The sequence below is a fragment of the Cyanistes caeruleus genome, chromosome 6, assembly GCF_971803275.1.
Source record: "Cyanistes caeruleus chromosome 6, bCyaCae1.hap1.1, whole genome shotgun sequence".
Taxonomy (NCBI): domain Eukaryota; kingdom Metazoa; phylum Chordata; class Aves; order Passeriformes; family Paridae; genus Cyanistes; species Cyanistes caeruleus.
In genome coordinates, this window is record NC_141706.1 from 29,511,370 (window position 1) to 29,518,954 (window position 7,585).

The window sequence follows — 7,585 nt, forward strand, 5'->3', positions numbered from 1 at the left end:
TGATTTTACTGCAGTAATAAGGTGAAAGAATTATGAACTTTGTCTGATACTGCTTAATGTCAGTACTATAGTAAATGAAATAGTTTCTCCAGTCCCCTAGATAATCAACAGTCCAAAACAGGATAGCTCTTTGTAATTTAGCTTTTTTTTAATACAAAGCTGGCATTATTTAAAAATTCCAGCTCAGAAAAATCTCACTGGCAAGTGCATCTACCAGGAAAAAGCTTTTCACCTGAATACTGAAAGTCACATATTACGGTAATTCTGTCATGTAAGCTGAATCTAACTGGACTGGTAATGGTTGTGGATTAGGGAAGAACAACAAAGCAGAATGAAGTTGTTGCTATTTTATTTGGAAATTCCTAAAAACAACCTGGATAAATCAAATTGCAAATGAAGGGTGCAACTATGAACAGGTAAAATGCTTTGAAAGCTTCTTGTTGCAGACATTTAAACCTAAAGAGGATTGATATTCCTAACATACCTGCCACAAAATATAAAACACAGAAAGCAGAATTGTCACTATTGTGAGAATAAAACAAGGACAAACTGGAATAACTTTCTCCAAGTCATCAAGACCTTGTCCAGCATCTCATGGTTCTGTTTTTATAGGCCAGTCTTTCCACAGGTCTTTGATAAAACTCAGTCTTCGCCCTCAACATAGCTGAGTGTAATATTTGAAAAATCCGTATCAAGAAAATCCCCAGACAAATCACACAGAGGATTTCAGTGGTGCATGCTAAGATGTCACTTGACTTCATGCCTCAGTTCATGATGAATTTGCTTTTCTAGTTTGAGTGAAATCTTGCATCTATCTTCAAATTATCTAGAGTATTTCCTGAAATATAGAAATAAGTGCAAGAGTTACATTGTATTCTGTTTGCTGGAGTTGGTTTTTTAAACTCAGTTTAAAGTCCTTTCCCTTTATTTGAAAACATGAAAAGCAAATTAATCTCAGCAGTTCTAATAAGGGGAGTGTTGCTGATTTAGTAGACAATGTGTTTCTCGTTGCTTTGGAATGAGAATGCAACACTTGCTATTTTCAAATTATGTTAGATAATATGTAAATCTCACCTTGTTCTAGTCTGTAACCAGAAGCTTTGAGATGTGCTGAAGATTAAGGCCACAAAAGGAGCTAAAGGGGAGTTGAGGGTGTGGGGAAGCAGGATAAGAAAACAAGCTGCTTCCTCCCTCTTCTGCCTCCCACTCTCAGCCCAAAATGTTCCTTGTCTCTTGCAGTTCACAAGCTGAAGGGAGGGAACAGAAGTATTTATGTCACTTAATATAAGAATTATTTTTTTATAAACACTACAAGAAAATTTCAGGAAACGCATTTTTTTCTGCTCATCAAACTGGCAACAGTGACTGTAGAGTGACTTCTCAGAGCCCAGAATCTCCTCCTCATGAAGCCAGGGAGCTGAAGGCTGTTACATAAAAGGTTGGGAATGGAAAATCCCTGTGCAGGTCTAATGGTATGACAAGTGCTCAGCTAGGACAAGTCTTAACTTGCAGTCAAGTCTTAAGGAATTCTTCTCTGATGTGTGGGCTTTTTGTCTTGTATAATCTTTTTTTTTCTCCCCCCTTTTCCCAATCACCCACCCCCAGTTACATGGGCTCCTAGGGAATGAGAAGAGACTGTAGCTAAAGGAAAGAACATGGATTTGCTGGGCTGCTACTGCCTATGAACTTCCCATGTTAGAGTGCAAGAAAAGTCTCAAATGTCAAACCACCTGTGAATCCCTTGTGTCCTCTGTCTTGTCTCTCATGGTCTCAGTCGCTGTGGGCAAATGTTTGCCCTGGAGTCATATTTTTGGAATTGGTCTCCTGGGGAGGGAGTTTACTCTGTTCTAAACAGAGGTAGTAGACACACTGGGCACGGGGCAAGGTGAATGCATGCTAACCAGTGTTAGCAATGCTCCACAGACTGGGTGCTGAGAGGGAAATCCAGGCCTCTGCTTCCATTTGGTTTCTGGCAGTTTGATGTTTACTTGGTGTCCTTCATGTACTTCAACTTTTACTTGTCCATCGTTGGCATGTGCTGCCCTTCCCTGTCAACTCCCTTCCCCAGGAGATCTCATTGTACAGTGCCCATTCTTGTTCTCTCTCTCCATGTTTGGATGTACTGCTCTGTGTAACTCAGTGGGTCTCCCTCTTTCTGGTTTGTTTTTTTTTCTAGATTCCTGCCGTTTGTTCATCGTTGTGCCTAAAGCATGTCGATGTGGCGTTCAAGTACATCGTCCAAATCCTTGTCTCTTCAGCTTCTCTGATGCTTGAACTCTCACCTTTGACCTTGTGTTGACTTTTGATGCTGATGTGTATTTTTATTATGTTTGTTTCTTTTCTTTTTTTTTCTTTTTTTTTTTTTTTTTGTGCTGCCAAAATGGTTTTGCTAGAAAGACTGCTGAAGGGGAATATTTAAACTTGCATTTGAATATAAAAGAATTTCTATTTTTCTAGACCTTCGTAAGATAACCACTTGATTTTGTGAATCTGATTCTTTGTAATTTGTCTTCAGAGCAGCCTTGCTAGCATACCTTGTGGAGTATTTGTATTTCTGTGAACATACAGCCAATCACTTTCTAGGCTTAGTTTTTTCTGTGTGCTTAGTTTTAAAAACACAGTTCAAAGAAAAAGTCAATTATATGGTGTGACTCAATCTTTCAGGAGACTTCCTAGTCACATTTTGCTGATCTGGTTTCTGTGCTTGAGGAGACAGCATGTGTTTTTATGAGTTCAAACTTGTGACTTGAAGTGGCATCAACAGAAAACACTTGAACTATGTTTTACTCCAATTGTAGCTACATTTTTGCCCTGGCATTTACTGATTTTTTTTTTTAATTATTTTTATTTTTTCCCCTGCTTCCCTGTGTGATTATCAGTCTGCAGTGAAAATTTGATCAAAGTTGATGTTGTATTTTGTTAAGCTCTGGCATGCTTGATTTTTTTGTAACTACAATCTCCTCAGCAAAATGTGATGTTTTTGTTTTAATCTTTCAAACTAAGATAGTGCCCAGAAATGTTGTGCATGTTTCCTGCTGTTTTCTTCACACCCTCGTATATATCACCTTCACCTCTCTGTTTTCTATAGTTTGTGCAAAAACTGAGCAATTTAATGGGTTTCAAAGGTATCCTTTAAATTGGTGGGTTTGGTATGGCAAATAATCTGATCAGAAGCCACCTGAGGGCATCTACCTGTGCACTTAGACTGTCTGCCTGACAGAGCACCTGGACCTTGCTCATCTCCAGTGCTGTCAGAAGCTCTGAGGGTGCTTGGTTACACTGTTCCCCTAGTGGAACTTCTGATGGAAGGGGATAGCTGAGAGCAGGAAGGTGGGGGAACTCACAGTATTTCTGTTTCCAAAGCTATCTGAAGCTAGGGCTTATTTCAAACATTGAGCATTTCGTACAACTCAGGGCACATTTCTGTGAAGTCCAGCCCAAATCTAATACAATACCATCAGTCAGAGTTTGGTGGCAGGATTCTGGAAGGATCTAGGTAAGCTCATGAAATAAAGTGTTTTAAATATCCCAGAGAAAGCATTTGTAACACTGGTCCTACAACTGCTGGCTCTTTTCCCAAACGACAAGCACAATACAACAGCCTCTGAAGCTGTTACCTGAACAGGGTACCATCCCCAGCTGTCTTTTCAAGGGCCTTAGCTGGGGAATCTCTGCGGAGATTTTTTAGTTTTTGTTTAGTTTTTAATTGGGTAATGAGCTGAGCAGTTTTTCTGGCTTGCAGGATGAACTAGAACAGGTTACTGCTCTCTGGGTAGCAGGCTTCCCCTGCCCTATATACCATCTGCACAGGTAGAAACTGGGAAGTAGCTTCTAGATGAAGGCACCTGAAGAGTGTGTGCTGTGATGAAGTTTCAGTCAGAAGCAGCAACAAGCTAGTGTAGGTATCTTAACAGTTGAAATAATGTGAAATGGAATTCCAGAAGGGTTTTTTGCTGAGAAAACAAGTGGAGTTTGATTGGATAGAAATCTTAATTTTGTCCAGTATTTGGGATAATGTAAAGATGCAAAGATTGTTTTCTATCCTCCTAAGTTGGTTGAGGATACTGTATTCTCACTAGGTATCAACCAGATTTGTGTAGACAGTCCTTAATCTGCTTACAAAAAAGAACAATTTGAATATGGTACATGTACCTGGGAGTGAATCGTGAGGCTGAATGAAAAAGGGTAGGGACCCGTTAATTTGGGAAGTAGAGTTGGGGGCTGGCTGCTGTTAGTCCCACAGTCTGAATGCACAGGGCTGTGTGCTGGGGGGCGCTGATACCCTGCAGTGGATGGAGGAACTGCCAGTACGTTTCTGTACGTGTGCGTTTGGTTCCGTAAGGAACCTTGGGGGAAGCCTGTGGAAAAATATCTGAAGAAAACCAAAATGCCAAATGTTGGGTGTTTCTTTCCTTTCTTCTTTCCTTTCCTTCCTTTGGTTGTTTTAATTGTTCTGTGGTGGTTTTAATGGATTTGAGACAGTGGAGCAGCAGCTGCCTTTCTGATTTTTGGCTGCTTTTTGTGAATAATTTAAAAAGAAAATTTACATTTTGGAGACAAACCTGTGGGCTTTTTTATTGGTACAAACATTGTATTTAACACTAGGGGTTTTGTACAGTTTTTTGCCTTTTCTACTAGAAAACAATGTAAAGTGATTCACAATGTGACGAGAAAACAAATTGCCACTATGACCAAATGTAGAGTCTGTTCTGCAGTTAACGGGATTTAATCAACTCAAAGTCGTGGTTCAGTCGTAGAAATGCTTTTCTTTACCTTGTTTGAGCTGTTCCTTTTTTTCTTGTTTTGATTTGCAAAACAAAATGTCTTTTTGTGTGAAATTGTGTTGTACTCTGTAGAGAATTACAGATTTTACTTTAATGGTTTAAAAAGCAGAGGAGCGCGTGTTGCTTTTCTGATCTGATCACAGAGTTTGTGTAGTGGATTTAAAAATGAAAAGATTTGTTACAAGTTTGGAACAAGCGAGTATGTGTTAAAGGAATTTTCTTCCTTTTGTGTGTGTGTGTGGTTTTTTTTCTTTTTGTCCCAAAGGGCAACTTAAAGCTGTTTTAATTGCACAGACACACCGACAACAAGTCATTTTGTATATGCCAAGTGTGGTACCTTCCTTTGTTTATTTGCTATTAAACTGTTTGAGAAGAGTCCTTGTGTGTTGTATTTGTGTCGTAAACTTGAGGTTCTTTTTGGGGTCCAAGTGTGAGAAGATGAAGAGAGAGATGAGAGAACCATTTTACCGTTTCATAGCTGTGAGACACAAAAATATTCGCGGCCCAGTACCTCTTGTTCTTGATGTATAGTATTGCCCTAGATTTTTACTTCTGTGTAGATGAGTAGAAATGGAAAATATTTTCTGGTTGATATATCTCCATTTTGGGTCATTTGACAGTCAAGTCCCCTTCAGATATGGAAAAGCTGAGGATCTTGGATAATGCGAATACATGCAACACTTGGGAGTGAGGAGTAGGCATGTTCAGCCTCACAGAACTGGTGCCATGCAGCCACTTGCCTGCCCATGCACTTGTGCTTCAGGGTATTTCAATACCTTGGGCAGAGCAGCAGCCCTCAGCTCTGCAGGAGCAGCACGAGTGTGTGGTGCTGAGTGGGATTAGAGGCACCAGCTGATGCCACTCTCACAAACCCCACACTTGCCACCGCCTCCTTCCCCTTCCCAGGAACACAGCCAAGCTTGCTTAATCTAGCCTGGTTCTGCAGCATCAAGGTACCTGCAGCCCCCAGTGCTCCTGGTCCCAGAAATAGTACAAAGGGAAACTGCAAATGGATTTGGATTACTTACTAGTGATAAGCAAAAGCTACCTGCTTTGCTCTTAGAACTAAGGTATCTTTAATGTTATTTCATATTAATAAAAAGTATTTGGCATAGCCGAAGCGTAATTCATTTAGAAACCTGCCACAAGTTTGACATGAATATTGCCTCTCTCAGAAGGAAAGTACCACAATGGGCATGATTTTGCTGCATTTCTGAAAGCTTCTAGAATTCCCCATTATTCCTGCCTTCTCTTGTCTTACATCTTGGAGACTTGCAAGCATTTTTAGAACAGCTATTTCTCCTCCGTGTCCTTTTCCTGTGTTATCTGACATACTCTGTTTCACCCCATCACTTCCTACATGATTGTAAATCTGAGAGCCCTTGCAAAGCATCAGGATTCAGTGCTGCATTCCTTGCCCTGAGCACACCAATTGCGGCACGAGGCACGGAGCCACCTGTTACAGACTGTGCTGGGATCCCTGCAGTTAATTTGCAGCTGTTGAGAAGAGAGGCTGGCGAGATTTCAGTTTAGATACAACTTGTGGCCAAAGATGGAGAGAAACAATTGAATCAGAAAAAGGGTTTGTTTAGGCAGAATGGAAGATTCCAGCTTGGAAGCAAGTTCACTCACCTTGTCTTACACAATCAAAGCTTTGCCAGCTACATCTTACAGAACTGACACCAGATCCTTCTTGGGTCAGTGGCTTTTTTATTTTTTGAAGGCTTTTTCTTCAATTTAAAAGGCTACCACCAATCAGTACACAATCAAACTATACTTAAGAGCCAGTGTATTAATCTCTGAAAATAATTGGCATTTTTACATGAGTTGTTATATTTTTCAGCATTTGTAGGAAGTACACAAAGTGGTAGATGAAATCCTGATGCTGAATATTTTAGGAGAAACCTTTTTTTCCTCTCACATCCACCTCCATCATTCAACTACTTGTTTTGACTCCAGTCTTCCTGGCTTTACCTGCCACATTCTGCTCTTCATACGGCCAGGAGTCACTAGGGACATTATGAAGAGCAGTGGGGAGGAGGAGAAGCAGGTCAGTGTGATCACCGAAGAATTGTGCATGATGAGCCACACTGCACGTATGACAGGTAAGATTCCCTAATTTGATGTTGCCAAGCACCATTTGGGCTCATTTATTTGCACTTCCTGAGGAGAAACTGGATTGTTAACTGCAGAAGCTGTACCTGAATCTTGTATGAATTACAGCTGTCTTGAACCACAGATGGATACCATTGCTTTTTTTCAAGTAGCACAGGCAGTCAGTGTTGATCTTTTATACCTCCTTATTTAGGCAGGTACAGCTGGGCTCAGAGTGGAATGTTTTGTATCAGAGCATGTTCCTGATTTTTTTGAAAATGACCAGTTTGAACTTGATGTATTTAGTCCTTATTTTACTCGGTTGTTTTTATCTCAACAGCTGAGCTGCGAATTGATTCCTAAGAAACTATGCACTGTTTCATGGTGCTCAAAAGCAAGGAGATAAAGTGAGGTTAACAAAATGCAGGGCAGATCATCTGTTAGATGGGTTTTGTCAGGCTGCAAGGCACCCTCTTCATTTTGGCTATGCTGTGTGGGGAAGGAAGCAGTGCTTTGATGATGTGGTCCAAAGAATCTCAGGATGAGTTTGAGTGACAGGCAGCTCACTTATAGAAGGTGAGTTTTGCAAAGATCTACCAAGAATGATACTATCTTTGTTTTCCCCATTCCTGAGTCCTTGCTTGATTCTGTTATGTTGCAAGCTCCAGTGGCTGCTTTCCTGGCCTCTTCTCCAAGTCTAGAAATCT

General features: G+C 40.5%; 1 protein-coding gene across 22 annotated transcripts in view; it reads left to right on the top strand.

Moving 5' to 3' along the window:
• CELF1 (CUGBP Elav-like family member 1) overlaps positions 1-5,159 on the top strand; it is a 63,151-nt gene extending 57,992 nt beyond the window's left edge. For all 22 annotated transcript variants that reach the window (XM_086893982.1, XM_086893962.1, XM_086893978.1 and 19 more), the window contains one exon: positions 2,177-5,159. The gene's annotated coding sequence lies outside the window, so the exon portion shown is untranslated. The remainder of the gene's footprint in view (positions 1-2,176) is intronic.
• The last annotated feature ends 2,426 nt before the right edge of the window (positions 5,160-7,585 follow it).